Source organism: Lepeophtheirus salmonis, chromosome 9 (assembly GCF_016086655.4).
Source record: "Lepeophtheirus salmonis chromosome 9, UVic_Lsal_1.4, whole genome shotgun sequence".
Lineage (NCBI taxonomy): Eukaryota > Metazoa > Arthropoda > Copepoda > Siphonostomatoida > Caligidae > Lepeophtheirus > Lepeophtheirus salmonis.
Window position 1 is genome coordinate 13027269 of NC_052139.2, and position 22202 is coordinate 13049470.

Consider the following 22202-nt stretch of genomic DNA (forward strand, 5'->3'; position numbering starts at 1 on the left):
AAAAGGAAATAAAGAAGAATATTGGTAATAATTTATTCGATGTCTATCCTCGATTCTAGTGTGAGTCTTACAAGAACTTAGCAACAAATCCTCAAGGAGACGACTCTCCGTCTTTTATGTGCACACACGAATGTTCAATCAGGTTTTCAATATAATTGAATGAAGAAAATTTATTCTTCAGATTACCAAATCCAAAAAGGTGGGTCAGCTAAAAAATACACGGTAGACACGCTTTACATCACAAGTTGTTACGTTGTAAGTTATAGAATTATAATTATGGCACTTCAACAACTCTAACTGACAAAAAAGTGGAACGTATGTAACTACTTTGCAGAAATATTGATGTAGGGGTCTCTGTTTCACGATCTTGTTTATAGTTTTGATCCAATATAATAATTGTTTCAATATCCAACGTTAATATATAGCTGGTTAAAGTATACCGAGTTTTGGAAAAGTAGTTTATTGATATCTACATACTAAGTGTTAGAGACTAAGGAAAAACTATTAACTATATGCCAACAATTGAATGCCAAATCATTTAAAAAAACCGAAGAATGCCATCAAATATGAATCAACTAATGTCTATATAGCTGTAGCATATTGTTCGGTATATGGCAACAAAATGTATACTGTAGAACAGTTGGAAAGTATGCCAGTTAATTGACAAAGCATCTGTTCATTTAGCTGTATTTCTTATTTTTATTTCTAAAGGAAAGTGAAGATGCACTGAAGATAAACATGTACCAAATCAGAATAAATAATTCAACACAAAAATTACATTAACTGTCATGGAACCAAAGTTGAATGAACCCTGCAATTATATTTCTTACTCGAAGCGTTGTGTCGGTCCTTATTTATACGGTTCAGTTCAGTCTAGTCTTATAACTGGTGAAATGGGTCTTTAGGATTGTTGGTCCTTGGAACCGAACCTTAATTGTCAGTCCTTGGAATATCTCCAAAAATGTTGCTGCTTTATGAACCCAAATAAGATACACGAGGTGTTTGATAAGTCTTGAAATGTTATTAAATTGATAAGTCAGGGAAAAGAGAATCCCGAGAGATAAACTCGTTTCTTGACTCTCTATAACAATTGGCTGCTGACTAAGAGTATGCAGACTAGAACAGCAACCTCCTCTCCTTTTGGTTTCCATTTTATAAATATGAGTATTTTATTTGACCTGAACAGCTAAGCCTACTTCTAAAACCCGTGCCAAAAAGTTTGAATCTACGAAATCTCTAATATTTTCATTTTAATAACATTGGAAGTATTTTGGAATACCTAGTATGATATATGTATTAAAAGTCTTGCAAATATCTTGCAAAAAAATCCTTTCATAATGATGTAATATAGTACGAATATATAATAATTTTACTAAGTTACATAATTTATTCTACACTATAATAGAATAATTAAAAAAGGAAAAATACTCTCAATGACGTCAGAAGGGATCAATTTTACCTAATTTAATGTCCGACAAGTGGGATTGGACTGTAAAAAGATAAACATCATATTAAAAAAGTAAAGAAATATTACTTCTAAAAAAAGTCATTTGAAAAAAAAGGCCCTGCTTTTTTTTTTCTAAAAAATAACTAAATTTTTTTTTTCTCAGGTTTATTTTAAGAAAAATAAATTAAAAAAAGGATTAGAATAGAACAAAAATGGAGTTTTCAAAAAAAAAAATGTCCCAATTGAATGGATAAGTTTTGTTACAAATCCATGATTGGAGACATTTGACCCTCCAAAAACGTATTGAGCTTTAAAAAACCGAGGTAGTTCCTTAGTTAAATATAAAGCGCCATCAAATCTAAAATTGGGGGAATTAATTTTAAAGGAAGAAAAGTCTGGGTTAGAAAAACTTTTTCACCACAAATATATCCCTGCTCTCAAACTACTGAAGGACCTAGGAAGTAGCATAGTTGTGTCGGAAAAAGTTGTCCCAAAAATGTATAAAAATATATATTTCTTGATGTCACAAAAAGTCAAGAGGCTAAATGGAAAGGATATATCTCTTCAAAAGGAGGCCTTAAGTGGATTTTGCGTCTTACGACTTCATTAAACAGTCATATTAAAGGTGTAGTGACAATAGTATTATTACTCCATTCTTATTCTTTGTACCTACATATTAAGAAGAAGTGAGAAGAAAAAAGTTTTTCTTTTCTTCCGTTGAAAGGTGCTACATTCTCACATTTTACACCTATCTCAATTAATTACATTTTATTCTTAAATAATTAGTATATTTGTACTTTTAACAAATTTTAGAACTTGCTTTTAGTTAATTTATTGGTGAAATTATATTTTAAGAGAAGAAATAAATGTGTGGGCCTTAAATGTTTAATGATAAATTTGATGACAATACTAATGTGTTTTTATATGAACAGGATGCTTTTTTTATCAATAAATAATTATTCAATCCAAAATTAGAATAAAAGTTAGATCTAAGTCATTAATTTACCTTAAGATCTACAGAGGCATATACAAGGAGCGGGGATCAAATTGTCGCCAAAATATTTGTCTACAAAAAACAACACAAAATATACATTTTTAACTTTTTTAATGAAAATCAAAACTATGACGAGCATATAGGTATAGAGTAGCCATTCATTCGATATAATCACCGTTGGCATCAATAACGGCCTCAATACGGCCTCTGAACCGGCCGCAGGCTCTTCTGACCATCTCATTGTCCATATTGCCGAATACCTCCTTGATGGAGTACATCACGCTGGCCTTGGTGCTTTGGGGATGTCTGTTGGCATGTCTCTCGACATAGCCCCAGACAAAATAGTCCAAAGGATTAAGGTCGGGAGAGTTAGGAGGCCACAAATCCTTGGTTACGACGTCATAACAGTCCTCGGTTAACCACTGCATGAAGATTTTGGACACATGGCAGGGTGCTGAGTCCTGTTGCCAAACCCAGAGCCACCCCTTGGATCCAGGGCAGAACCACCTTCTCCATAACATCCAGGTAGACCTCTGTATTGACCTTTAGACCCGTTTCAAACATGTGGGGATGCATAACATGACCTTCAATGCTGACCACCCCGAACACCATGACCATTGCAGGGAACTTGGTCTTCATTACCTTCCTCACATGGCTGGTGCAGGTGGATGTTGTTCTGCTTGTTGACCTTCTGATCTTGACAGAAATTCTTTTCATCAGAGAAAAACCACAGCATCCCGGGCTGCTTTGGGTGCTTGAGCTTGTTCAGGAATTTTGTTGACTTCATCAGCCTGTTGTCCTTTGCCTTCTGGGTCAAGATCTGGCCGACCTGCATCTTGTAGCTCCTACACCTTTAATCCTCAGATACACAGTCCCTTATTGTTTTCTCATGGCAGCCCAAATCCCTCACCATGGCCTTCATGGACCTGGTAGGGTCATCCTCAACCAACTTCTTCACCTTGTCGACAAAGTTGGTATCCCTGACCTTCCTGTCGGCGCCCTCCTCCTTGGGTGCCCTGTTTATGGTGGCATCAACATCCCAGGTGTCCTCTACCTTCTTACGGATACGCTGAACAGTCCGTAAATTTACCCCTAAGGTTAAAGCAATCGTTGAATTGGAGATTTCACCTCCATTATTAACCAATGCCAAGACTACGGCGGACCTCGAAAGTTCCTTGTTCCACTTATAGCTCTTTATCTCCTCATATGATGACGGCATGATGCTAACTGAATTACGTATCGTCAGCTGACGAGAATAGCTTTCCTATTTGGTAACTGGTTTTTTATTTTGTTTTATTGGTCTTCAAGTTATAAAGGGTTAAAGTAGGCGACAATTTGATCCCTGCTCCCTTTAGAATCATTGTCAAAAGCGGGGAGAATACTGTGGAGAGGTTTTCCAGTTTATGACTCGAGATCCACAGTGAATATCATCCACCAAAATTAAAAAAAGAAGTATCTCTTCTAAAAAATGTAAGATGCATCAGTTTTGGAGAGGGAAGCTGTGGAGAGGAATATTATCTCTGTCCAAGACGCTTTCTCAGACAAGAATTTCTCAAAAATGAAGTTACTATATCCGTTAAAAAGAAGCTCTAAGAGGAACTAAGCCCTTGCACCTTGGCCAAACTAAAACATCGAGAAATTACTTTAAAAGAACCAATTAAGATGGCCAAAGAATATAAAAGACAACTAAAACTCCCACAAATGTGGATCAAACAAATATTAAGATCTACATGTGGAATCTTGAACGGTCGTAAATTTATGACTCAGTATATGTCCTATTATGAACCGTGTAAAGACTGTGGGAAAATGTAACACTCTGTCATCCATGCATTCGCTGAGTACCCCGTTTGGAAATACTTAGACTATTTGTATCTCTAAATATGAAGGGTCTCATAAATACACAGTCAAGTTATCTATCTGCCATGATTCTTTTTGGATTATCTGTGTGAAGGAATTTGATGCTTGAAGCCAAGGCACTGTACTATAGACTTTTAAATTCCAAGACATATATTTCCAAAAAAAAACTTACTTCGAGAAAGCTGATGAGAGTAGAAGATTTTAGAAGCATTTAAATAGATACCACAGAAAGATACGTTACTTTTAGTATGAAAATACCGAGATTCTATGGAAGTTTATGAGACTTCGCCACTGACATAGTGAGGTTCAGAACTTCTGAATCAGTACGTCGCCTGAAAAATTAAAAACATATTTTGAATATTTTTAGAAGACATCATCGTCACCCGGATAAGTTATAGCTATGAAAATTTTTATTATAACTTCTAACGTTTTTTAAGTTTTGTAGCCATTTTTCTAAAAAAAAATTTTTTTTTTATTCTTTTCATTTTCATTTTTACTTCTAATACTGTTCAATGGACATTTTATACTTTTATGTCTTTTTTTGAAATTGAGTTATAACAAAAAAGAAGGGAAGAATTGGTCTATCTCTGGAGATATAATTTTAAACTAAAATGTTTATTTATATTGTTATAATGCAATTGCTCCAGGTATTTTATTTAATTATTAATTGTAATAAAATTTATTTGTTAATTTTATAAAAAAGAACACAAAAAAAGGAAAGCTATAATTAGCCTTGCGCATTTACCTATACCGCAGACCCCACCCACGCTAAAACCAAACCTGTTTCTGTGTCTCCAATTCAAGCCTTATTATTTTAGTATGAATATTTTTACTCTGAGTACATTATGACTCAAAGGTCGTAGTTTAATTATACTTAACTGAAGGTTTAAGTTCAAATTGGATGTACGAGTTTCCAGCTTTGGAGTATACTCTTGAAAACGATTGATTTTACTCGACACATTCGGCACAATCGGTTGTAATTTTGGTTCTTCCATTTAAAAATGTTACACAGTGACATTATACATTATATTTTACTTGAAAACGTCATCCATTAAAACTCACTTGGCTAAGCCTTTAACAAAAGGTTAACAATATTCCACGGCTCCGATTTTATCTTATATTTTAAATGCATTAAATTGTTGTATTCATGCATTAAGCTATAATTTTATAAATGTATGCATTTCTAATTAATAAGAATATTGTATTCACTATGTCAAAAATCTTATGAGCATAAATATGATGTGTTCACTCACTGATGTTTGGATGATCATCAGTGGATCCTTTTTTTTTTCAAATATGCCCTTTAAGTCAAGGTCAATAAAATAAAATGATACTAGTGTTGAATCAAATACTTGAGATATAATTTATCTTTGTTTATGTTTTTTAAAGTGCGTCCTTATTCCAAAGCGAAAAGTAATCCTATCATTTATTTATGCTTTGAACTAGTTAGGTACTGAATTATCTTTCTACGAAATATTATTTTCATGGAACTGGGAAATTTGCCGTAACGGGTAATTTTCTTAAGGAAGAAAATGGCCAAATCTGAACAAATTGTTTAAATTATATCAAAAGAGGGATTTGGAACAAAATAACAATTGATACACAGGTATATTTACCTTTTTTTATTTTCATTCTAAGTATATTTTAAGAATCCAAAATATAATAGTGAAACTTGTCTCCTTGATGAATTTGGGAATGAGAAAAAAAAAGATGAGATTGTTTTTGTCAAAGGTTGAATATAGATATGAATTTTAAACATCTTTCTTTATTTTCAATCGAACGCTATTCAAAAGGGACAAAAAAATCCGAAAGTTAGAAGCATAATATTGTAAATTAAAGCTTTGCATGATAAAAGTATATTAAGAAAATACATTTTCAAAGTACTAAATTGTCGCAAGGTTAATAGAAATACAAGGTTATACCATAACGCGTGAACGACTCATGCTAGACATCCACCACGCCTGTTAGTATTGACATCATATACTATGAGTGGTTGAATGCTTTGTTAAAATCTGCCGGTCTTGTCCAGCAGTCGATAAAGTACATCAAATTAAAAATTCTAGCAAGTCCGATTACATTATGATCTAACCTTGTATTTTTATTAACCTTGAATTGTTTTTATATTAAGAGAGGGGAAGAGATGTTAAAATCAAATTCAATTTCATCCTTACTGTTCGGATTTATGATTTAATTTCCGACCAAACCCCTTCCTTACCCCGAAAATTACTTTTTTCATCCATAATGCGTATTTTTAAAGTAAAATCCTTTTTAAGCTTACAATGATAGTTATGTAACATTTTAAGTTAATAAAGTATAGTTTTAAGGTCATATAAAAGATTACAAAAAGGTTCAAATTCTTTTAAATATTATATTTTATGATATTGTAAATATTGAACGATTTACTTCCAATATTAAATATGGCTTCTTCTATAAAGAAAATTATAGACTAAATAAGTCAGAGATTTTTGGTTGATTTTTTTATCAAAATACCACCAAGATATGTAGTCACTGGAAAAGTCGAGCTATAATTTAATTATCTCAATTTCATAAATTAACCCCCCTCCCCCTACTTTAATAGAAAATTTCTTTGATTTCATGCAATTTCATGGGAATCCAAACAACTGGTAAGGAGAAAGAAAATACATTACTATGATCAAAGTAAGTTCTTATATCTGGAAGATAAAAATATCATTCTCAAATTAAATTCGGTAGTATTTAAAGGTATATAGGTCATTGCGCCCACTCATTTCATCGAGTTTCATCCTACCACCATTCGGTTTTTTTTCTTCTTACTCTCTCTTTATTGGGCTTGGGAAGTTTTGAGAGCTTTAATCACTTCGATATATGGGTGGGTCTCTCTGTAATAATGTGTTGAGAATAGGATGACAATTCTTCAATTACACTCGTTATGAATATTAAGAACTTAAAACTTTAATTTATGGATATTTTATTCTTTTTTTTTATCTAACGATGACGTTATTCATCTTGTAATATATATGATACAAAAACGTTTCTGAAATTACCCTCACTGAAAAGCAATAAGCAAATAATATGTCAAATTTTATCTACCAATAATAAATTCCAAGTTGGTAGTATTCGCAAGTTGATTTTTTAACATAGTGTAACTAAGTACCGAGTGTTCCATAAAAATCTGAACACTGCAAATCTTCCTGTTGTGTCTTCACGAAGGTTGCCAAAGTACCAATTATTTATTAAAAGGAGGGATCCATGACGAACGGGAGAAATGAGGAGAAAGAAATGCGTGGATGAATCAAAGAAGGCTTCTTAATAGGAACATCTATATTCTTAGTAAAACAAAAACCTTCTCTGGTATATACATAGAATAGAAAACTATTTATACTAATCAAAAGGTAAAAACATTACTTAACAAATATAAATACATACAAGAAAATACAATAAAAGATCATCAGAGGGAAGGAGATACGAATACACTTCCTCCCCCCCCAACATTCATCCAAAACGTATCTTCTTTTTTAGAAATCAAAATATGTTCGCCCTAAATAAGGGCTCTTCAATTATTAGATATTTACTGGTCAAGCAAAGAACCAAAAAATACTTTTCGAATCAAATCGAAAGAAGGAAAACTTGAAAGGGATTAGATGCTTTTGTTCGTGATACAGTGAAAGACGAAGAAAATCCGATGTTCGATTACTTACATTTTTGAATTAAATATAGAATAGTTACTAACACCCTGTTTCTGGGTAGTGTGCATGGAAAAAGTAATGAAGAAATATATGCTTCTATTGGAAGGCATCAAGGAAAACGAGGAATGCGAGGAGAATACAACACTCATATTAATTTACAAAAATCCGATCCCTAACAAACTTGCAAACAAGTTCAGAATCTTATACCCATTATTAGCGTTGTGTTAGTTCTTATTTAAGAGTGAAGACTATCGTCCCGTCTGGTTATGTCTCGCCACGGTCCAGTTCAGTCCTGCATATTAGTACTAAAATTTATACATTTCGGACCTTGATGACGTCATTCAACTTTACTTATTTTCTTTTTTTTAAAGCAGTTCTAGTACTCACAGTACTAAGGAACAGTCCCAAGACTGGACTGGACTAGACCGAATAAATCAGGGCTGCCACAATACTACTTGTCTCTTTCCTTAGAGTATCTTTATAAAAAAAAAGAGGGAAATGGGTTTTTTAACCTTAGCATTAGTGAGTTTATCATTTTTTTTTTCAAAGCAAGATTTCGCTTTTTATGATAGCACAGATGACGTCATAATATTGCTTTTATCATTTTCCCTCATACTGTATGCAACTTCCTATTCTCTTTTATAGAGGTTTTATAGTCCGTTATGCAGTAACGTTTAAGTGTACTTGTACAGATAAAAAATGTATCACTACAACCATTGGCTGATTACACATATTGATCACGTGGTTGTTGTTTCCCCACTTTGTTTTAAAAATATAACTATTTTAAAGATCAGGCTTTGATTTTGTGTGTATGTAAATAAAAAGCAATATACTATTGTTACGTGCGTGTTGTTAGGTATAATTATACATCTTGGGAGGGGGGCTATATGATGTTCCTTAGTTATACATGGTATACCCTCCTATATCAATGAATAGTCATTCTTCATATTTATACATTAGCACGGAGTTACTTCGCTACCACAAAAATATACAGTGTATTTTTTATCAGCTGTGAATGTTTCTACTTTTCTCCTCCTAATCCGTGTATTGAACGTTGATTATTTAAATTGCAATTATTTCCTTCTCAGCTAATTCAGAAAAATTATTCAGTAATAGTTCTATAATTGTGAAGAAACCAAAACCTAACTAATTTTTGGCCCGATAATTGTCTGAAGGAAAAGTTGTGTAATACGTTAAAGGTAATTAGAAATTATAAATAATGAGGATTTTCGGAAATTATAATTTTATTTTGTATAATATTACTAAGAAAAATAGATTTCATCTAACATTTATTTTCACAGAAAAAAAAATTGTTAATATTTTTTAGATGGGTTTTATTTTTAATCGTACAAATTATGTGGAATATGGGAGGAAATAAAAAACATGAAAAGTCCAATATTGTTACATAAATGTGTGTGTGAGTTTTTTTTTTTTTTTAAACCTTCATTAACTTAAAATTCTATAATGAATCATTTAATGTATTAATTAAAGAAATTACAAACCTAATCATATATTTAATCATGCATTTCTGCAACTGTTTAATTACTTTTTACTTTGTTTCTATATTTTTCCGGCCCCATGTTCTATATTTAAGGGGAATTGTGTTTTGTTGTGGTTGAGGTTGAGTGATAATGACGTACCCTGATATTTCTTTTGAAACATTTTTTCTATCGACAACATGGTCCAAATGCAAGCGAAAAGAAAACTTGTTGTGGAAATGTCCTCCTGCGGCATTTCAGCAGGGATTTGTACATCAACAGAATGTCCGTTTACTGGATTATAAATTGCTACCAAATTCCTGAAAATGTTGCTAAATAGATTGGCCGAGGAAGAATGAAGAATATTTCTGCAAGGACTGTGATGGAGGCTCTTAAATTTTTGATTGTACGTAGGATCAGAGAAATGGCCAGGAATATCAGTAAAAATTATGGTTAGGATCGTAAAAGTGAACCTTGGAAGTAAGTCATTTGATTAAAGACAATACAAAGGAGAAAATATTCGCCTGATCAAAATGTATCCTTGACGTTATAAAGGCAACCGTACCAGTGATTTTGTTTTCTGAAAAGTAGTCATTTAGGCTTGATAGAGTCTCTAATAGCCGGTCAGACTAGTGTATAAAAATCAAGAAGCCTAATGAAGTACTCACCAAACGAAATTAAATTCACAATTAAAAGCAAACATACTGTTTCAATCATGGTCTTTGATAGTGTTGTATCAGTCCTCATTTAGGACTAAGACTGCAGTTTCAATGCAGTCTTAGTCCGGTCTACTTTAGTCCTGCATATCAGTCCTAAAAACTTATAAAGCTCGATCCATAATGTCATCGCTCAACTTAATTTTTTAACTGATTTTGAATCAAGTCTAGGACTTACAGTCTTAAGGACCTGTCCTGAAGACTGATAGGAGGGTTCATAAGACTAAACTAGATTGAATAAATAAAGACAAACACAACATAAGTTTTTAGGGAGATATTCAGGGAGATTTGCCGTGAGAGGGTGATTTTAATCATAATTTTTCTTCTTGATAGCCATTTTATCTTTAGAAAAAAATATTTTTAATTAAAAAAAAATACAGTGTTCGTCATTATTACGCAACCACAACAATAACAAAACTTGATTCAACTTAAAACTTTTTTTTTTAAACGTGGATAATGTGATATAAATTCTACACATTTTTCTATAAAACGGTATGTTTGATGTAATCTAATTGTGTCTATTATATAGATTTAATTGAAATCGTTCAGTAAAACATAAAATATGTTTCTTTGATGCACTGCCATAATCACAAATTTATAACAATGGATTACTCTGCATTAATAAGCCGATAAATACTACTACTTAAAAATTTATTGGGGTCTAGGCACCCACCCCTTACCCTGTAATTACATACATCTTGGTATAATATAGAGATAGAGAAATTCAAAGGAAAGATTCAGGGTCCAGGGTGCCCTCAGGAGACACGTAGCTTCGGCAACATCATCCATTTTTGTAACCTGATTGACTCAGGCTACGGCTGAGCATACAAGAAGTTCCAACAGACATTTGTCTATCGTAAAAATTTTCGAATCCAAACAGACGATCTTGAGTACAAAAGCTCTTGGATTTTTTTTGAAATTTTTGGAGAAGAACAAGACAGACAGAGTAATACACAGGATTTCCTGACCAGTACGAGTGTCTTAAGAATAATCCAACCTCCTACAGCCCCGATCTACGCCTGAACGACTTTTTGCTGCGAAGAAAGACCTATTAGCATCTCAGAACTACTGAAATATGCTGTTACGATTATTTTAGATAGGGAAAAAGTAATTTCGTCCCTTTTTTAACTAAGAATTTCTTGTTTATTTTTGGTCACATCGGATCATACGATAAGTTGTTGTAAAGGTATGAGTTTATAGTGCAAACACTTGATAGGTCAGTAGTAATTTTGTATCTTGCATCGAGTATGCAGATCTCAAAGGAAGAAATTCGGACTATATTTTACATTTTTACTACCTGAAAGGGAAAAAGGCGATAAAAACAAGTCGGGCCAAGTGTTCCTGTCTATGTCCAACGCACTTGGAGGTACAAATTTGGCATCATTAATGCTGAGTGAACATTGGTCACCCGAGTTTTCCCCCAATAGGGGCAAGGGCAAGAAGAAGGACATTATGAAGTTTGATTCTCGTTGGCAACAAGTTTTAATCTCATTCATTCTATAATTCAATTATGAAAGTATAGGATATGTCAAGCAAACAAATATATACAGATGAGTTGAAAAATATGTTGTAATTTCATTCCTTCAGAACCTTTGAATTTGTCTTTCCGTGGTTGAAAATATAAATGAGTGTGTATTGTAGATATGTATATAAATATACGTACAGTTATGGATAATCTTAGTACAAAATAAAACAAATCGATTTCAGATATAACTGAGCTTTTTTTTAGTTGAATCATAGAAGCAATTCAGTTATTTTTATTGCCTTTTTTAAAAAGAGCTTACAATGGCATAAAATGTATCCTTTGGAATGAGTAATAAATTTGTGTCTTTATATCCAAAAGTTATTTCTCATTTATGTCAATGTACTTTGTAGAAAAACGCAAAATATATATCTGTTTTGGTCGGCGCCAGGTACTTTTGCCTTATAAGATTTTATCTTAAAGCTTTTTTGCCTCAAGGATATTGAACCAGAATTTCACTCCAGCAGGATATTTATACTCTGGCTTCCTTTTATTCAATAACATTTTACCATTAAGATAATTAGATAATTTCATTATGTTATTATGAAATACAATTTGATTATTGAGTGAATTGATGCAATTTGACTGAATTAATTGAAACATCTGTTAATCTTGCTAATTTTACTAAAAAAGTCATAAAAAATAAACACTGATTCAACTTCAGAGCCATACAGCTCTATAGTAGTTTGTAATGGTATGCTTATAATAAAATAAAAAAGAGGTACACCTGAATTCATGTCCTTGTTAATATCATTTGCTTGATTTGGGGGTGGGAGAAAACAAATTACTACAATGAAGAAGGGAGCCTTCTACATTTAAAATAGCATTAGTACATGGAAAAATTGTAATTATGTTAAATTCATTTATTTTTATTTTATTATGTTTTTTTTTAATTTACACCAAATATAGGTAAATAATATGGTATAATTCACGGGGGGATGCTAACACTACAACGACCGATTAAATAATGAACAAAAAAGCAGTAACTGTTTTTCCTTTTCTAATTTTTCAATGTAGTTTTTTCATTAACAACTACTCAACTAGATTTACGTTCATAAATACATTAACGGGACACCCTAATAAGCAGTTATGTATACCACATGTCCTGTTGCTGTGTAAAAATAAAAGAAACCTAGAATGCACCTGCTAACGCTGACAATTTGAATAATGTTTTGAGACGAGGGAAAAAACACAAATCCCACTCTTTGTATAGCAAGGGATCTCGCCGTAGTATCTTCACATAAATCTATCCAAAATCATCACTGTGATATGATTTTTCACAAAAATCTAATTAATCAAAAACATGGATAAAATTATCATTAATGTCACAAAAATAGTATATTTATTACTATTTTATTATCTGAGTAAAAATTAGTTGATCGCTAAGAACAATTAAGTATGATATGTAGAGTTGTAAAAAATATGACCTACCGCAAACAGAAAGAATCGGCTAAGCCAGACAAATAGAAGAAAATTTGGGAGAAAAACAAGTTAACTGTCATAAGTTTAGATTAAAAGATATATAGAAATTACTCTGTTTCGATCCTCAATCCTACTCTGAGTCCAACAACAGCATATACTAGAGTTGTAAAAAAAAAAAAATAGACTGTTAACCTTATAAGTTTGAAGGGGAGGAGCTTAGCAGTGATGGTGTTTTATTAGTAGGTAGGAGAGGAAGGGATGATTCACAAATGCCACTCCGTACAGGGCAAGGACATATAGCCTGGAATTTCTCTGATGTCGATCCTCAATTCCACTTCAAGTACAACAAGGACTTACATTTATTACTGCCAAGCAATTCGTCATTGTTAGTCTCCGTCTTTTGTTAGCACGGGCATTAGTTATTACTTTATACTTTGTTGTTCTGTCTTCACAAATTAAATAAAAAGGATTGCTGCTTTGGAAAAAAAAAGACTCAACATATTACCAAATAGAGAAATCCGCTTCCGCCTTCTAGTATGTAATTTATACGGTGTCAGGGAAAAATGGCAGATGAAAAACTGGCAAGAGAAAAGTGGAAATGAAAAAATGCTAGTCGAAAAATTGCAGGAGAAGAGTCTAAGGGGAAAAAATGGCAAGATTCTCTTAAACTGATATAGTAACTATGAGCAATATAGTATATATTAAGTTAAAAGAAAAATAAACAAACGCGACTGCAGTTCGAATGAAAAAAGAGCGAATCACTTCATTCTCCCATTACTCATACATCAACGAACAAGCAATAGAAAATATTAGGCAAGATCAGAGATTTCCACTAAGTTATGATCCAGGATGTGTCTCGGAAGAAGAGGCATTTGGTTCTGGCGCGAGAAAACCTTTAAGAGGATTTTGGGTCAAAGGTCGATTTGTTGAAGATTGAGAGGAAAACTGTAAAGCTGAGTAAGCTGAAGCAATCTAAAATTACAAAAGAGCAATGGTCTTCGTATCTTCATAAACCTTCTTTCTTGTCCAAAGAGAACAAAACAAGTTGAATTTACGTACTTATCTAAACAAGTTGAATTTACGTAGTTATCTAAACAACTCGAATCCTCGAAGTTGTATATTTAAGAATGTGAATTCATACTTCCAATGTATCAAGCCAAGTTGTGAGAACCATAACATGTGACTTATAGGCTCTTCCAACGATTTTTGTGTATTTTTCAAGTATGATACAGTAACAATTTAATATGAAACTACGTTTGAAATGAATAATAATGGTCTTCTTATCAAAGAGTATAAATATTACAACTCTACATATTCATTCATTTCAATTTAGAATGAGAATCCGACTCCAATTTTATTAAATTGTAAAACAAATATTCATGTAAATTCCTTTGTCAATGTTAAATTCCATCAATTAATTAATTTATTGAATACACGTAAATACATATTTAATGAAGATACTCATGTAATTACCTAACTTGGTTAATTATGGTACATACGGTTGGGCAAACCACTATGCGAAAGGTTTGGGGTCCTCAAGATCTTTGGAACCTCATATTACTCTTCTTTTCTTTTCTTTTTTAAATATTAAACTTTATTTTACTTAACAAACAAATTAGTACATAAGTAGGTAATAATTATTACTAATGACTACATAGAGCCTGATAGATTGAAATTTAAATGCATCATACAAGTTATCATTGAAAACAGAAAAAAACTGTAAAAACTCCTTGATTTTTTTTATTTATGTGGCGTGTAAGATATAATTTACACTCCAGTACTAATGTACTTCCTGTCTTAATATTGAATATTTATTCAATTGATAAGGTATTTTTTTTTCTTTTCTCCTTCATTTTCTTTTCCCTCTCCTTTCCCTCCCCCCTACATAAACCAGAATCTTTTTAATTATTATACAAAAGAAAAAAAACACAAGAGAAGAAGAACCCTGAATAGTAATAAAAAAGAACAGCCCATATTTGTGACAGGATTAACGTAGCAGTGCGCGCGCACGCGTTTCTTTTTCAAATCAAATCCGGTATTTTGAACAGTTTACCTCGACTCTGTGGCATTTATTTTTATAAACATTAAAAAGAAACACCGTAATAAGCATCTCTATTATTATTATTATTATCTCTTCGTGTATTCGTCAGCTCCTGGAGACATCAAGAGAAGGCAGTCCCTCTTCTTCACTGCTACTCTGTAGCCTTCCTTAACCCTTCCCCGAACATGCCCCGTATCTCCGAACTCTCTCGGCAATCGACGAAGAGGTGAGAGGACATTTCCACTTTATCTTTACAGAAACCACCCCTTCTTTCTTCTTCCAGGGTGGTATATTACTCTTAACTTATTCTTAGTTTAAAGGTTTGGCATTTGTAAAACTGTTTTGTTTGTTTAACTCTAGATTTTCCTGGCAATAAACCTAAAAATACATTTTTTTTATCATGGTTGGTATTAGTCCATTTCTGGTGATCTTAAATACACTGAAAAAAATTTCAAGGGGTCTTCAAATTCCCTTTTATGAACAAAATAAATATCATCAAACTAGTGATTATGATCGTTATTTTCTACTTATGTATTTTAAAAAAATGTATAATTTTCAATTAATTTAGATCAAATATAAGCTCATGGAAAAAATCAAATACGTTGTCGAAGAGGATTTATATGATCGATATCTGATATATACAGGAATGATGATGGAATGTAAATTTATCCTAAGAAGCTAAGCTTTATACAAGAGTAAGGTTGATCCTTGGGGTAGGATTGTATTCATCTCTATATAACAGTAAATATATTATAGAGTTAAAACTATGATGGGATCCATTCACTTGGAGATTCAGTTATAAGACGCTGGATGTGAAATATTGAATAAAATGTCTTAATCACAAATAATAATAGATATAAAACAATTTGAATTTATTACTACAAAATTAAAATATACATATAAAAAACAACAAATTTAAACAATTGAATCATTCTAAGAGAGATAAATTTGATATTTAGATGTGCTTTTGATTTGACAATTGCTAAGGCCTAAGATCATTCTTCCGACATTAAGACAAGAAAAAGTTGACTTCTATGTTCTCCAAGAGTTAGGCCAAAAGAAGGTACAGGGAATCCAAGAAAGATAATTTATAACTTGACCATCTATCTCAAGAGATGTTCGGATTCCGAATTCCATGAGGGACAATGGAATGAAACTTTAACTGAGAATAACGAAGCTTCATATTGGAGTAGAGTGGACTCCTTCCTTGACACAGAGGTCCAGCCTCGAAAATTTCAGGTGGCTTGTATTTCTCAATATATTATGCTAATGCATGTTCGACGATCCATGAGTAACGGGAGAATGAAGGGATTAGCTCTTCTTCCATTCGAACTACTGTAGTGTTTGTTTATTTTTCTTTTATTTTAATTGAAGGACTCTGGGCAAAGAGTGGACACTCAATGCAAGGAGGATATAATTTTGTAGTACTCAATTATGATTAGCTTAAAATTAGAAGCTAATACATATTCCTCCAGACACGCAGCCAATTTGGAACAGCGACTAAGTCACAACAATAACACGATATTTTAGGTCGGTGTTAGGAACATAGTATTTCTTGTTTTTATATTGAATTGTTTATTTTTCCCTTGACTGCTCTTTTCCTAGAGTCCTTCAATCTTAATATATACTAGGGATAAGGAGGGTAGGTATCATTAGTTTAAAAGAATCTTGCCATTTTTTCAACTTAGTCTCTTCTCCTTGTTCTTTTCTCACGCCATTTTTTCATAGACATTTTTTCCCTTGCCATTTTTTTCTAAAATCATTTTATCCACCTATGTCTATACTTCAACTTATCTTTTGCTCAATGAAAATGTCCTTCATTAAATGTATCAATACATGATGAAAACGAGATTAATTTTATGAGGTAAAATAATGAAACATATAGAGATATATAAGCAAACTTGAACCTTGAGCGTTACTTTGCTTAATTAAGGTAATTAGTATTATTATTTTTTTGTTCTTATCTAGATAGCAGCCTTGTTAAATTTATTTTCTTATTTGTGTCTGTTTTATATCTTTCATATTATTTATTTACATAACATAAATGTAACGTTCTAATCAAGTTTGGTTTCTTATCTGCTGGGAAATTTATGTTTTACAAGATCCCCTTTGTCAATAATTGTCATGCATCTGTCCTAAAACTTTGATGTCCCATCCGAATTCGTCCTAAATACTAAAGACGCGTCCGTTTGGAGCACAGAAGCTGTTTCATAGCAGATTTTTGGTTAAATGACATAATCACATATATCTACAAGTGGCGTAATCATACATTCATCTTCTATCATTTTAACCTTATTTTTTTACAAAGGGAAATATCGTTCATTACATTAAATGTCATATGAAGGATAGAATAGCATCAAGTCCTGAGTGTATCTCGGGTAAATTTTTTCCACTTTTTCCGGATGAAGTTACACCTTATCTACGAAAAATTGATTACTCCATAGATAGATTGGGGAAAATGCCAAAAACGCAGACGAAGGGAAGGATTGCTCTCATACCCAAAAAGGGGATGGAATAGATTTTCATCACTGGAGCCGTATTACAGTTATCAACCAATCCTATAAAATACTCACCTGAGTTCTTGCTCGTCAAATGGAACCAACTTTTGAATAAGAATATTTTAATTTGCACAAAAAGGTTTTTTAAAACACAGGACAATATAGGAGGTTTCTCGTAATATTCAGGCTGCTATTGACTATATAAGAAAAGAGAGAAATTTGGTACAATTTTATCTGTTGATTTTTGTAACACTTTTTATTCGTTTTTTCATCGTCAAATTCTTCAAGAGGGGTCAGGGGTTTACTTCCAACGCGGTTTTTTATCATGTTCGGGCACTGCTATATAATGGATTGTCAACAGTTTCTATAGACGGAGTGGAGAGTAAACCAGTTAAATTGAATAAAAGCTGTAGACAGGCATGCCCTTCGGCTCCTTTTCTTTTTACTACCGCGATTGTAAAGTTTTCAGTACAGATATAAAAAAAGTATGGCAAGTTTGGAGTATTTTTTCTGGGAGATAAGCATTTCATTAAGTTATATGTGGATGATGTTACTATGTAAGTGGAATCAAATTCAGAGGCTCAATTAATAAAAAGGCTGGAAGTACTATTAAATTTCTTTGGAAAATTTAAAAGGAGGTCCAGGCTTGTGTTGAATTTGAATAAAACTGTTATTATGCCTATCGGTTTATGGAATCCTATTTCAGACCTCAAAGCTGGGAGCTACAATATAAAAAAGAAAGTTAATATACTAGGCATCACTTGTGAGAGCAATTGTATCCACAAAGATAACTAGAACCATATTAAGTCTTCAGTAGATCAAAATATAAACTTTTGGAGGTGGTAAAATATAAAAAAAAGAATAGACCCATACAATACTTGTGTTATAACTGCAGTAATTTAAAAAGCCACGGTAAGTCCTTTAGTTACAGAAAATGCAATTCTGAAGGAAGAGATTTGGCTTTGTAAACTTTACTTTAGAAACGATATCAAGATCATAAAAATACCAAAGTCACATCTGGAGAGGAATATTCAGTAAAAAATTTGTAGGCATGTCAGGGAATCCCTCACTGGAATGGAGAAGGGTAATTACTGAGACCAGAATGTATAAAAGGCTTAGGATGGGAAACAATCTTACCAACATTGTAACCCCGGCACTGTCTTAAGTGTGGGGTGCGGCTCAACGAGTTATCTGGACTAACGATCCTGTCATTAATGACTACTCAACAGCAGATATTGTTCGAAAAAATCTGAGTAAAAAGTTTTCTTTAGGAAATTAAAGTATCCATCTATTTTGGAAGAACATGCTATTAGTAACGGCATTTTAGCTAGGCACGATATTCACTCCTCAGATCTATTCAATGACGGGAAATTCAAGTTTCCTCTTGAGATGACTTCTATATTATGCCATGTCCTTGGCATTTGAAAGCAGTTTTGCCCAGTTTTGAAGGTGAAACGGTTATATGTGATATCAATAGGTGACAATTGAGTCACCCTGAAAACTGTAAGAACAGAATTAAGTCATTGTTGAGAGGAATAAATTGCGGGAAAAAAATGTCGTTCCAATTATAGATTCCCGCTAGTTGTATTTTTTTCTCTCCAAGCCATGTAAGGACTGTGGTAAGATTTTTAATGACACAGTTCATTCTTTTGTAGATTGCTCGTCTTTAACCATTTTAAAGCAATTTGTAAAATTAAATGTAAAGTGTTTGATAAATGGAGTTAAAAAGTTTTAGAAAGCGATTGTGCTTTTTGGACTTTCACGAAAAAAAAGGAGCTACATCGGAAAGCAAGGTCATTGACTTTGCTCTACTAAAATCAAAGGCTCTTATTGCGAGCAAGTTGACGTCAAGTTAACCGATTGTCGTGGAAGAAGGGAGGTGTATATTTTTGGCCGTATCTGTGAGATATGAGGCCTATTAGCTGAAAATTCCAAATATAGGAACGGATACATTGCCCACAGACTCAGAAGGGATCAAGTTTATTCCATCTATGGCCTCCAACAAGGGAATAACTTTTAACAGAATAATCAAGAAATTTAGAGAGAGCAGGTCATAGTATCGTTTTAATTTTATAAATTACATTTGATTTGTAGATTTCTTTTCATTGTAATGAATTTTTTCTGCGTGCATAGTTATAGTAGATGTGGTTCAACTCCGAGGAGCTAAATTTAAAATATAATTTTTTGTATGTATGTGTACGTAATTGCCCTGGACTATATTACTATTATATTTAAATTATCTTATGTATATATTATATACATTTTACATATATTTTGTATTATCTTTTAGGAATCAAATTTAAAAGAATAAAACATGTTTAATTACATGATAAATAGTTGTACAATTATTATCAATTCACTAATAATTAAATAAAATGGTTGGACTCAAAGTAGAATTGAAAATTGAATAAAACGTCATGACAGCTAACCGCCTCTTCTTCCAAACATTCTTGTCAGGATTACCACGTACTGTAGGATTCTCAAATATAATAAGAATTATTCTCGATCATTGGATTTTTCTGATGGGGTTGTGTGATGACAAAATAGAGAGTAAATCAATTATAATTGAAATTAGTTGTTGTTATAAAAGATAATAAAATTTAGAAAATATCTTTAAAAATCAAGAATTTATTTTTCCCTACAATATTTTATCAAATTTTGCAATTTTTAAAAATAAAAGTTGAAGTTACGGGCTCTAAAATAAAAGTGTTTTTTCATTGGAAAAGCTACAAAATATTTATTTCAAGACCAGTGTATAGCGATAATCAAAGTTTTGTTATTGGGGCCCGGGTCACCTTGGACACCGGGATATTTTGACGCTTTATTGTAAATATGATGTTCATATATTGTCGGTATTTTTTTAAAAATCCTGAAATTTTTCATCAATACACACACATTGATCTGAAAAAAACCTGTGAGATGAATTTCCTTTATAGATGGTTAATATATGTATAAATACACATAAATGTGTTGGTGTGTGGAAAAACTCCAAATAATGGTATTCTCCTTGCTTAGTAAACACACGTACTTTATACCTTTATTTGTAAAAAAGTGATTAGAGCCTTGGAAAATAAAAAACACTGTTCTGATTGCCAACTACACCAAAATTCAGAACATTGGACTAGCTTTGTCTTTAAAAAATCGACAATGACCAAGTTTTAAGACTAATTTCAACCCATTTTCAGATTTTATTTGTGAAATATTGAGTCGTTTGTACAGATTTGATATAGAAAGATTCTGTAAATATTGTCGCATTTCCCTTTATATATTGAAATTCTCTTCTTCCCCATAAAAGAATTATGTATACCTATTAGGATATAATATACATGTATATTTGTGCTGGTACGGAACAATGTTGTACCATGATACAGACCTCTATAAGTTTTAATCTCTGTGGTAAACATTTCATTATTATCAATTTTGCAAAAGTAAAATTTGAAAATTTGAAAAATGAGGACATTTATTAACAAAATCATCTGAAAATAGTGCTAAGCACAACTTTTATTCAATATGTGAGCATGAGCTCTTATAATTGCCCCAATAAGAGGCCTAAATCCCTTATCCCTTTGCCTACCTTGACTATGTCGTCATACTCTAGCTTGGTAAACTACTTTTTGATGGAAGTCCATAGAGACTGGATACTGCTTTGAGGAGTAGTAGATACCTTCTCTTCCGTACACGCCTTGATAGAGTTGTCCAAGGCTTTTGTGTTTGGAGAGGAGGGCGGCCACATGTTGAGGTCCCAAAAGTCCAGAAAGTTGTCTCTCAGAAAGTCCTTGGTTTTAGGGGCTGATGATACAGAGCTCCGTCTTGAATGAAAACAAAGCCTTTCCCGAACTTTTCCCTGGCCTAAGGTGGTACTTTCTTAAGCAAAAGTTCGATGTAATTATCTGTATTGAGTCGTTCCTTCCTCTCCACAAAAATGGGAAGGAAGACATCGCCTGTGCTGGCCACTGGATTTTTTGTTCTGAAGACATGTTTCACAGAAGCTGAGACATTATCTGGATATTTGGTTGTGATGTAGCGGCTTTTTCGCTTATTCACAGTGACATCAATGCGGAAAAGTGAAAAACTTTGCACCATTTTTTGTTGGCCTGGACAAAAATTTAGAATCTTCTTGGATCTTTCCAACAGTCTCAGCTTGCTTTGTTCAGAGATAAGATAAATTGTTGTCCTCTTTGGTGATTTTTGACCTTGATTTTTTGATTCCAGATGGAAAATAATATAATGTGGCACACTAGATCAGATCAACCCTGTATAATTACATATCAAATATTTTGAAATAATTTTTTTGTTTTATTTATGGATTAACATATTTAGAAAAAATAAATATATTTATTGTATATCATAAATAATTTTTATATTTGTTCATACAAAAAAGAAATAATGATAAAATACATCCCGATTGTCGAAAACCCATTGGTATGTTGGAGGGATATTTAAATTAATTTTCTGATGTTTCCCAGTTAGCTCCACGATACCTTGCAGCAACAAGTTCATCTGTATCCGGGGAAAATATTTGTTTGAAAGCTGGCGATTTTTGTGACTGCTGGTAATATTGA

The 22202-nt window shown here is 32.4% G+C and overlaps 1 long non-coding RNA gene across 1 annotated transcript; it reads left to right on the top strand.

Moving 5' to 3' along the window:
• The first annotated feature begins 15095 nt into the window (after window positions 1-15095).
• LOC139906434 (uncharacterized) lies at window positions 15096-16056 on the top strand. The gene is made up of 2 exons (XR_011781951.1): window positions 15096-15368; window positions 15711-16056. It is a non-coding gene; the product is annotated as an uncharacterized lncRNA (long non-coding RNA).
• Window positions 16057-22202: the final 6146 nt, after the last annotated feature.